Source organism: Capsicum annuum, chromosome 1 (genome assembly GCF_002878395.1).
Source record: "Capsicum annuum cultivar UCD-10X-F1 chromosome 1, UCD10Xv1.1, whole genome shotgun sequence".
In the NCBI taxonomy this organism is placed as follows: Eukaryota; Viridiplantae; Streptophyta; class Magnoliopsida; order Solanales; family Solanaceae; genus Capsicum; species Capsicum annuum.
Window position 1 is genome coordinate 50,020,451 of NC_061111.1, and position 11,663 is coordinate 50,032,113.

At 29.5% G+C, this 11,663-nt stretch overlaps 1 long non-coding RNA gene across 2 annotated transcripts; it reads left to right on the forward strand.

Annotated features, from left to right (window-relative positions):
* Positions 1-7,709: 7,709 nt before the first annotated feature.
* LOC107854473 lies at positions 7,710-11,116 on the forward strand. Of its 2 annotated transcripts, none has more exons than XR_001670031.2 (4): positions 7,710-8,208; positions 8,821-8,943; positions 9,959-10,196; positions 10,799-11,116. It is a non-coding gene; the product is annotated as an uncharacterized LOC107854473 (long non-coding RNA). The 2 variants fall into 2 exon arrangements; XR_007044817.1 differs by having other exon boundaries at positions 7,710-7,928.
* The last annotated feature ends 547 nt before the right edge of the window (positions 11,117-11,663 follow it).

Here is an 11,663-nt window from a genome sequence, read left to right on the forward strand (position 1 = left end):
ATTCTTCATCTGTTGCGACTAATGAATCAGTTGTTAGAAGAAATTTTAAAAAATCCTAAAACAGATGATCGATTTGTTGCAACAGATGGTATATCTGTTGTAACGGATGGGTTATCTGATGGAACAGATATACAATTTGTTGCCATAACTCAATTTAAAAAATGGTTATTATTTTATTAAGGAAATGGTTATTGAAAATCAGATGTCTTCAATTTTTAAATTGAGAAAAAGGTTATTTAAATTTAAGAACTAATTAATAATAATAAGCTGAAAAGTCATGACTTTTCGCAATAATAAAAACTTCAGCTTGATTTAATTAAGTCATTTCTTTTCGCAGAAAATAAATGATAAACACAATTTAAATCGTAAAAAACTCACCAAAAATATTCTTATTTTTAAATTTGTTTTATTAATTTATATAATAAAAAAGTCAACAAATTTGGATTAAGGATATGATGATAATTTTTTTAAAAAAAAAGATATATAGATTATGTGTTGCAACAGATGGATTATCTGATGCAACATATTATCTATTATTCCAACGGATGATATATCTGTTGTCACAGATGAGTTATCTGATGCAACAAATATATAATATGTGTTCACAACTCAATATATAAACGGTTCCTGGAAAGAACTAATTATTAATAATAATAAGCTGAAAAGTCATGACTAATCACAATATTACTTAATTTAATTAAGTCATAACTTTTTACAGTAATAAAAAATATCATTAATAAATGGAGGTGAACAGTTACGCCTTTAAATCTCTTTTATTAATTTATATAATTTAAAAGTCAGAAATTTCAGATTAACGATATGATGATAATTTTTTTCAAAAAAAAATATATAGATTATATATTGCAACAGATAGATTATCTGATGCAACAGGTTATCTATTATTTCAATGGATGATATATTTGTTGTCATAGGTGAATTATCTGATGCAACAGATATATAATCTGTGGTCACAACTCAATATAAAAACGATTCCTGGATGGAAAGAACTAATTATTAATAATAATAAGCTGAAAAGTCATGACTTATCACAATATTACTTAATTTACAGTAATCAAGAATGTCATTAATAAATGAAGGTGAACAGTTGCACCTTTAAATCTGTTTTATTAATTTATATAATTAAAAAGTCAGAAAATTTGGATGTCATCATGATAACTTAAAAAAAAGATATATAGATTATATGTTGCAACAGATAGATTATCTGATGCAACAGGTTATCTATTGTTCCAACGGATGATATATCTGTTGTCACAGATGAGTTATCTGATGCAAAAGATATACAATCTGTGGTCACAACTCAATATAAAAATGGTTCATGGAAAGAACTAATTATTAATAATAATAAGCTGAAAAGTCATGACTTATCACAATATTGCTTAATTTAATTAAGTCATAACTTTTCACAGTAAGCAAGAAATGTCATTAATAAATGGAGGTGAACAGTTGTGACTTTTTGCCTAACACAATCAAGTTCAATCCTCTATAAATAGGTCCCTCCTTACTCAATCGTTCATTCTACTACACTATTTATTCCTTACTCTTGTTACACCTTCAACTACTTTCTCTTCAAGAACTTGATAGCTTTTTTCTGTCTCTGGTAAGTTTTCTCTTGATTTTTGTGTAAATATACGTTGTATTACATTCAAATTCTTTCTTTTCTTTACTTTTATTTTTACGTGTGTTTTGTCAACTTATGCATTTTCTAGATATGGCTGATCTAGTGTGGGATGTCGCTATTTTACGAGACGCCATACGGGAACTGCAGAAGGAGGTTCATGACTTGCAGTGGGAGTTGGTCGCCGTCAGAGTAAGGATACTGTGGGAGATTCGTAGGCTGAGGAGGGTGCTGCTGTTGCTGGTTGAAGATTAGCCGGCTGGCTATACAAATAATAATGATGATAATAATAATTAAGTTTTTTCTTTCTTTTACCTATGTCTTTTTATTTTTTTGTTTAATAAAAAAATTATGTTTGATGCATTTGACGTTTTAATTCTTATTTAATTTTCATGTTGTCTATTTTTTTCTAACATGTCTACAATTAAGGAATAATCTGAATCCAGTATCAATAGGAAGATATCAACATATGAGTTTAGTTATCTGTTAGGTTTGTGACAGGAGTTGCATTTTGTTGTTTGAAATAGATTATTCATCTGTTGCAACAAAATAATTATCTGTTGCAACAGATAAATATTCTTTTGCAACAGATATATATTCTGGTGCAACAGATTATTTATCTGTTAAAATAGACTGGTAATCTGGTGCAACAGATTATTATCTGTTGAAACAGATTACTAATCTTTTGTAACAGAAACTCATCTATTCGATTCATATTACGGGCAACATGAGTCTACTGTTGCAACAGAACATTTATCTGGTGCCACAGATGATGGATCTATTTAAACAGATTGCTCTTATGTTGTATTCATGTTCGCGTGCTAGCTATTGTTGAAAAAATAGCACACTAACAGTTACTCATATGACAAATTCAACTAAAAAACATAATTTGACTTACCAAAGTCTCCTCTCAAGTAAATGCCAAAGTTGAAAATAATTTATGAAATAAAATTTGACATAAGAAATTGGTTAAAGAGCAGCAGTAACAACAACAATAGTCAACAAGAAGAATATGAAGATGATCATAAAGTATAAGATGATGATAATGAATCAGAAGATGATGAATAAAGCAGCAACAACAACAATGAACAAAAAATATTGCAAAGAGAGAGTAAATAATAACGGATGAAGAGAGAGAAAATGCGCCTTTTCCCTTCGTTTCCCGTTATATTAACTAACATTTGAATTAAAGTGTAAATTTAAAAACATGTGGGTTATTTTAAAATTTTTTAAACTTTCTTAATCCATAATTAAGTAATTGTCACCCGTACTCAATTATTAAGACTTGTGTCATCTACACCTCATTTTAAAACTTTTTTGTCACATGTAGCCCAAAGCCCTAGGTAACTTTACCTTATTACATAAAATCTCATATTGAAAAATAAATTACAAAAATCCCAAATTAATTACTTAAATCCCTACCTTTTTTACTTTCTCTTTCTTCCTTCTTATACATCCCAAACCACCGTATTTTGCTCCAAATTATGCTCCTTGTTTTTCGCCTAAAACCTTGCTACCTTTTCTCTCCAATTACCTATCTCCATTAAACCTCTTTATTATCTCTCTACACCCATAAATCTCGACAATCTACAATAATCTCTCTCTAATTTCATCACACATCCACACACACAAAAATCTCCTCATAGTTTCAAGTTGACGTACGAAAAGAAAACAAGCCGATCCAGTTATTATACGGATAGATTTTTCATCTGAAAAATAATATTTGTTTCTTTTTCTGTTCACTTTAATGAGTCTTGTAGTACAAGGAATGAATTCAAACTTATATTTTGTTGCTATCACCTTTTTCAATTCATAATTGTGGATTCACAGTGTCTCAAATGGATCCGAAAGCTGCACGCAATGCACGAGATTCACTGAATCTGTTATTTAAGCATTCTCAAATTTCATCAAGCACCTAGAGATGTTAAATAATTACAACACTTCTTAGTTTTTGATGGTTTGGATTCTTAGTTTTTGTTATTTTATTGAAACTGCTTATACATACATATGTTATGTATAGTCAGCAGTATCGTTTACTAGGGTCATGTTTCGTTTTAATTCATTGCATTGCAATGACGTAAAATCTATTGCATCGGTACTTCTTAATCATTAGAATGTTAATACTATCTATGTTTGCAACTAATACAATAAATTATCGTTTATATCTAACGTATAACAAACATTTATACACTTAAGTGTTTAATATTTGTAACGTATGAGAAATAATTATACACTAAATTGCATGTCAGATATCATTATATTTTCAACTACTGAAATCTCATACCTTTAAATATATGTATAATAACATTACACATTCATTACATCATCACACACACACACACACACACATATATATATATAAAATAAACCCTAATACAATAATAACATTATAATTTATAAAACAATTATGTATGAATCAACTTATATATATGTAAGTAACAAAATTTAATCTAAATACTTAACAAATATTTTTTCAGATTCCATGCTTCGGATACATTAATAGTCTTTTTAACCATTGAATGAGTTATGATTATACATTACTTATGTCATCATACTTTGCAATACATGTATAATAAACCCTCATACAATATATATTTCAACGCAAAGTATAAAACAACATTATAATATATAAAACAGTTATGTATGAAATAGCTTATACATATGTATGGACCATAATTAAATCTAAATAACTAATCAATATTTTATCGGACTCCATACTTCGGATACATTATTAACATTATATAGTAATTACATACGTCATAACATTATATAGTCAGAATATTTTTTAAATCTGAATTTTATCGGACTCCGTACTTCAGATATAAAGAATATCAGACTACCAAGATCCCGAATGCCTCAACCATATGATGATGTTCATATTGATTTTGGGAAAGGGAAGAAAACAATCATTTTTTTTCAAATTGAATTTCAAATCGCAATAACAAAAAAAAATTGTGGTGATGTTTCAAGATATTTTTTGAATTTGAATTACAGTTACTTTTTTTAAGCATCCATAAAATCAGAACATTAATTACTGCTCTTATTAAGGTAAGAGAATAATTGGATATGATTTTATTTCCATAATTTTAGGAAAAACAGTTTCCTCATACATTGGAGTTAATGTATGAGGTACTTCGACATGTATATGTATATTTCCAAATCTGGGAGAGAGAAAGTTAATCCAGGATCTTATGTAATTAGTTTCATTTAAGATGGGATTTATGTTGTTTATACATATTTTTACTATCAATTATTAACTATAATTGGATTAAAAATTATGGGGTATGTAGATGTTGCACTTGGGTTTATTTCACTAGTACCTTTTCCTTTCGAAATTTTGGATCGAAATAGATGTTGTTTATCAGCCATTGGACTATATAAAGCCCAATTTAGTAGCGCGACTTGTCAGATTCTGGGCATGAATGATTTTGGGTTCTTGCCTTAATTTTTTGCGAAAAAGTCTAAAAAATTTGAACACACTATGGGTTGGGATTTTAGTATTGACTATTTTTTTTGTTGATTGTTACTCGTCTAGATTTCACTGAAATTATTGTTTGTGCAGTTTTTTTTGTATGGTTTAGGTATACTTTTGAAATTTGCATAATTTATTAGGTAACTTACATGAATCCCGGATTTTAATGAATTGTAACACTTTTGATCATAACTTTATTAAATTACAAAATATCCCGAATTTTGGTTTATGTGATACATATCTTTAGCCTTGATACGCATGTATTGTAATACATTTTTAACTGAGTGGTTAATTAAATAAGAAAGTAACTAATTTTCAATTATTACAGGAAGTAAATCACGCGCAAATCTTGGCATACCATATCCACTTTCAAATGAATCTATGAAAATACCCAAAATCAGTCAACTTTTAAATTTTTCTTCCTTCTCCCATAATTTGAATATGTTTTGTCATTATTGGGAGTGTTCACAAACTGATCTTAAGTTTTTATGTGATGGACTAGCTTTTCAGATGTATATATATCTGATTTCAGATATGTCACAATGATACATCTGATAAAATTACTCAACACCCATTTAAAATTCAATCTCCCATAAAATAAATAATTTACATATGTCGAACATATGTTAAATGTAACAAATATTTATAAATGAATCAAAGTATGAATCACTATTGAAAAATGTCTGTCATATATATCACCCGTATTCTGACAACAAATGTATCACTCATATCTATCACCAATATACTGACAATAAATGTATCACTCTTATGTATCACCGTTTATAGTACGAAAATATATCGAGAAATTAACTACATTATATATGTATCAAGCACATTTACCTAAAAAAATATGTATCAACGCTGAATTCAATATCTAATTCTGCAAATCATTACAGTGGTCATCGTCATGGTTCCGCCTGAAATTATGAGACTTCTTAGCTTCTACAGAATGAATATTCTTCAAAAGAATATGAATGCTTGTCAACATGAAACACACAGTAAAACTTTCAAAATTTTAAGGAAAAAAGAAAGATTAGAGATGAAAAAAATTGAACCAAATTATAAATTGCAAATGATAATATCTGATGGAAATTTTTTCATTTGATTTTTTTCTTAGATATTTAAGAGATTCTCTTTCATTATTTACTCTCCTAAAATAGATGCAAATCTTTTACTTCCTTATTTAATATGTATCAAGGGGAAAATGAGAAATATGAGATTTTATGAAGTATTTTACAAGAATTTTTTTTATGTATTTATGTCTCTTAAGTTTGTATTTTTGCTTAATTATTTAGCTTAAATAAGTGTTGAGTTTGAATTTTAAACAATAAATATTCCGATCAAATTAAATTATATTATATTGGATTCTTCTTCTACTCTATATTTCATTTGGCAGAATTATGTTATATTTCATTTTATCAGTTCTATGATGCATAATAAAATTTATAATTCTAATTTTACGCGATACAAAACTTATTAACAGGAAAATATAAATAGATAAAATAGTCAACCAATATTTTGATTTATATTATATATAATAGTATGAAATTATAATTTAAAATAAATACTTTAAAAATATCTATATTTATATTTTCAAACAACATCACGATTATTTTAAATATTTTACAAATTTATTCATTTTAAATAACTTAGGAAAAATGTAAAATTGTAACAACAATGAATAGTAACAAACTGATGTTCTTTTATTCCATTTTTGCTAATGTCAGGGTCAATTCTACCTTGTAAAAACAATAGGCGAACGTCTTAGGCTCTAAATTTGAGGGGCCTCATTTTTTATAATAATATATATAGATTTTTTTTTAAAGAATTAAATATTATTTATAGAAAAAATAAATTTTTATATAAAAATAAATAATTATTAGAAGAAATTCATATATCTAGAGTACTAGATCTCAAGAAAGATTAAATGCATTGATTATATTATTACTTGAAAAAGAATAATTAGAAAAAATCGATTATATAATTTTAAAAATAGAGCTCATTCAAAGAAAGTTATTTTTTCTTAAAATTTTAAGGTCTCCGTTTGATTTTCTTCTTAGGCCACGAATATGCTTGAGCGGCTCCTGAATAATGTAAGAATATTTTTTATTTCAAATATCTATCTCAATTTAATAAAGCAAGTTATATATTACATTTAAAAAACAAGAATAAGAAGGAACAATAAATTGATTTTCTTTTAATAAATTGATATGATATTCAAATTTGAATTTAAAGTTAAACAAAATTTGAATTGGAAAAGAGTTCTTGAGTAGTTCTTTAGTATAGAAGCAGAAGAAAAAAAAGAAAAAACTTACAAATAAAAATCACCAACTATAGAAAACTGGGGTGTTGGGGATAGTTTTTTAACTAATCTAAATATGACAAATGAAAATAAAAATAAGAAAAACTATTTTATACTCAAATTAAAATTTGAAACAAAAGAATAGACAGATTCAAAGGTCTCTCCGCAACACATGAATAGAGCGTTCAACCGTGTCTCTCTGCAACCCATGAATAGACATATTCAACGGTCTCTCCTCAACTCATGTTAGTATAACAGACACATGTCACACCCTTAAAAAAAAAAAAAAAAAAAAATTGGACATCTATAAATAACGTAGAACAACTGCATGATTGTGGTAAGTTAATTTCGTCTGTTTACCAAAAAAAAAAAAAGTCAATATCATCTATCTCATCATGGAAGAGTTCTATGGTGCATCTTCTTTTAGAGTCTATACTAAGGCTGATACCGGTTTCTCTCTCACTGTCCGTAATGGAGAAGTAGTTCTTGCTGATTATGATCCAGCTGATCCATTTCAAGTGGGTTCTCTTTTCTTGAGTTATTAATGGTCAAAAATAGGTCGATTTTTTGAGTTTCATAGCAGGGATGGCAAATGGACAAACTCTATGGTTATTCGTACATTTTATCTATGTTAAATGAGTTGGATTGGATATCCAACTCATTTAATAGTGGATCGAATATGGATCAACTCATATTATCCATTCTAAATATGGATAACCCATGGATATCGAGTTGCTGCCATATGACCAAGAGTTCACGGGTTCAAGCTTTGAAAACAGCCTCTTGCAGAAATGAAAGGTAAAACAGCGTACAATACACCCATTCCCCGAACCATACGGATAATGGGAGATTTAGTGCACCAGACTGCCCTTTTTTTTACACACTCTTTAAAGTATAATGTATGTGAAGATGTAGTAATCTCTCTACAGTATACTTATAAAGGGTGTGTATGGAATGAAGAAAAATATTTTCAAAAACTTGTATATTTAAATCAATTCACCAAAGTGAGAGTATATTTTTTCAAAACTTTACAAAACTAGTATAAACGTTGTTGGCAGTAACGTATTATATTTTTAAAAAATTAATGGACCAAAATGAACAGTATACAACGTTAAAGTTAAAGTGGGAATCGGATAGTAACGTTTTTGGCTCAAAACGTTACCAATAATAACCAGACTCTGCAACTTTGCAGTTTGCCCCATCAGACTCTCTGCCAAATCGACACAGTATATTTAGGTGTGTTTTGGTAAATTGTTAAATAGATAGATCATGTAAAAAACTAATCTCTCATAACTTTAGGTGTGTTTTGGATCATTAGCTCTTTATATATATATATATATATATATATATATATATGTTTTATTTTTAATGTCAATGATGATTTGTGGTAATGGGTGGAAATGTTTACAGCACTGGTATAGAGATGCGAGGTAAGGTGAGGATGTGAGGGATCGAGATGGTTATCCAAGCTTTACTCTGGTTAATAAAGGTGCAGGACTGGCTCTGAAGCACGCTGATAGCCCCCGTGAAAATGTATGTTCCAATTCTTGGTTAACCATAAGCTCTGTTTAAGACAATTAATAAATGTTTCTTACTTATCATTCTCTTTGGTTACATATTGCTAGGTTTTTGTGCTTCATAGTTTGATGATATCCTCAATGATGCATGCCTATATATATAATGTTGAATGAACCTTTGATAGTCATGTTAAGACAAATATAGAAATAGACCGAGGCTATGGGGTAAGTTCTGTTAGAACTAGAGAAAAAGGCAGTGACGGACCCAGGATTTATGGACCATGGGTGCTCGAAAGGTTCGAACACATATATTGACGTTCAAAAGTTTTAAGGTGTTGCCTGAACTAAACCACCCAGCTATCTTCGTGGTTCACTGGGTACTTTTCTAAGTCTTATACCAAATTTCTAAGCCTTTTTGTTATAATTATACCTAATATCTGTCAAATTTATTTGGTGCCGGAGCACCAAAAGATTGGCTAATAGGTCCGCCCCTGGAAAAGGGACATGGTAGCCATGTTAAGTTTAAGTTTTGAATGCACCAACTGCTATGAATAAATCTTATAGTTGTTAATGGAAAATTGGTGAAACATGGCATTAGTGGTTTGAGTTTGTTTATACAAGTATTAGTATGTTAAACTTCGTTCCTTGTGATATGAACTGCTATTGTCCAGTTGCCTACACTGATGCCATACATGTGTTAGCTATATGCAATTCGTCAACACACCTTTCTTTGCTGCAAATGCAAAATGAAAATGGATTTTACACTGCCCAATGAAAACACACACTGTTGTTCAGGGGCCCACTGCTCTGTCTTACTAATATTACAGAAAGGAAGCGTAGAATGTTAGTTTGTTATACTGTTATCTGTCCTGAACTTGGGGTCTATCGGGAAACAGCCTATTTACTTCATCTGAGGTAGTGGTATGGTCTGCGTGTACTTTACCCTCCCCAGACCCCACTATGTGAGAATACACTAGGTATATTTTTGTTGAAGCATAGAAAGTTACATTCCTATTAAAATTCTTTCACAGGTGCAGCTCGCGGAATACGACCCTAGCGAGGTTGATGTATCAGTCTTGTGGACAGAGGGCGACGACCGTGGTGAGGGTTTTCGAGCAGTTAGGATGGTCACTGACATTTCCCTCAATCTAGATGCATGGGGTGCTGATAAAGAGACTGGAGAAGGGATCGTTGACGGGAACAATGTTGCTGTTTGCGAATGGGCCGAGGGAGAAAACCTGAACCAACTCTGGTTTATCGAACCCTACTGTAAGTTCTTGCAACATTCCAATTGAGTACTTAAACATATGATAAAATAATTCTATTAGACACTTTCGGTGTTTTGAATCTCTTTTTCTCATGCTCGATAAGTTAAAAACAGTTAAGACATGCCGATCCCATCCTTTAACGTCATGCATTTGTCTCGATAAGTCGTAAAACCTCTCAATCGAGGTTAATGTCATATAATTCTATTAGACACTTTGGCAATTTTGAATCTCTTTTTCTCATTCTCTCAAACGTCCATTTTGTAGATAAGTTAAACACTTAAGACATATCACCTCCTTTAATGTTATGCATTTGCCTCGATAAGTCATAAAACCTCTCAATTGAGGTTGGTTGATGTGTATAGTTAGAGATGCTGATATATTTTATGTGGTTAACTTAACTAACTATTAGATACACATAATTTTTCTTCTTCATATTTTATCCAAAAGTTCTAGTAGGAATACTTCATTATGAGTTTTAGTTTGAGTGTCGAAATGAAATTTCACAGTGTATTAAGCCTTTATTTTACTTGTAGGTTTTGTATTTCCAAGCATTTATATTAATTTGTTTTTCCTCTAATTTCGTCTAAAATTATTTAATTGCAGGATATCTTGGCTTGAGAATCATGGTTGGATGAGTTCAATAAATGGAGTTGATGCTTGATTTTTTTTTCTTCCTTTTCATGCGGCTTGTTATGCATGCTGTACTGTATTCTATCTCACTCCAAAAAAGTAAAAGTAGAATGAAAATATGGGGGGAAATGCTATGTATACTGTAGAGCATGTGTAACTTGTACTATTTTTTTGGCTCTGTTATAGAAAATAAAAGTGTCTAGATGAGATGTAACAAGGTCAAACACAAATAATGTCAACTCAACATTGAATGCTTCAATTAATTGAGAAAAGTTTCATTTTGCCTTTGTATTTATAGTTGTTACTTATTACCTTTATTCATATTAGTCTTACGTTTTCAGTCTAACACTTTTCGCTTTAATACTCCTATTAAAGTCACATACAAAATTCGACTCATCATAATAGGCTTGGGGATGGGAAAGACAAATAAGCACAACCATAAAAGTGGTCATTATGACCACCACATATATCACACATGTTCCACAAACAAGATTGAAGATGCACTCATATTTTATGCCATTTTTTTTTAAAAAAAAACAAATATGTAGAAAATCTAAAAATTATTCAAACTAATTAACCTATCAATATTTTATAAGCTACAACTAAACCGCTAGTCTCCAACAATGGCATCAAAATTTAATTATGTTCAAAACTTGTCCTAAACAAGGATAAACATCGCTAAAACTATAATTTAAATTTTAATAGTGGAGTCGAATTCCACAGAAAACTAAGGTTTAACGAGAACTAAGATTTAGCTGCAGTTATTCAATATCCTTAAGAAAATAAGTTTAATCAACTTCTCGAATTATAATATAATATAGCTAAATTTTTTAATTAA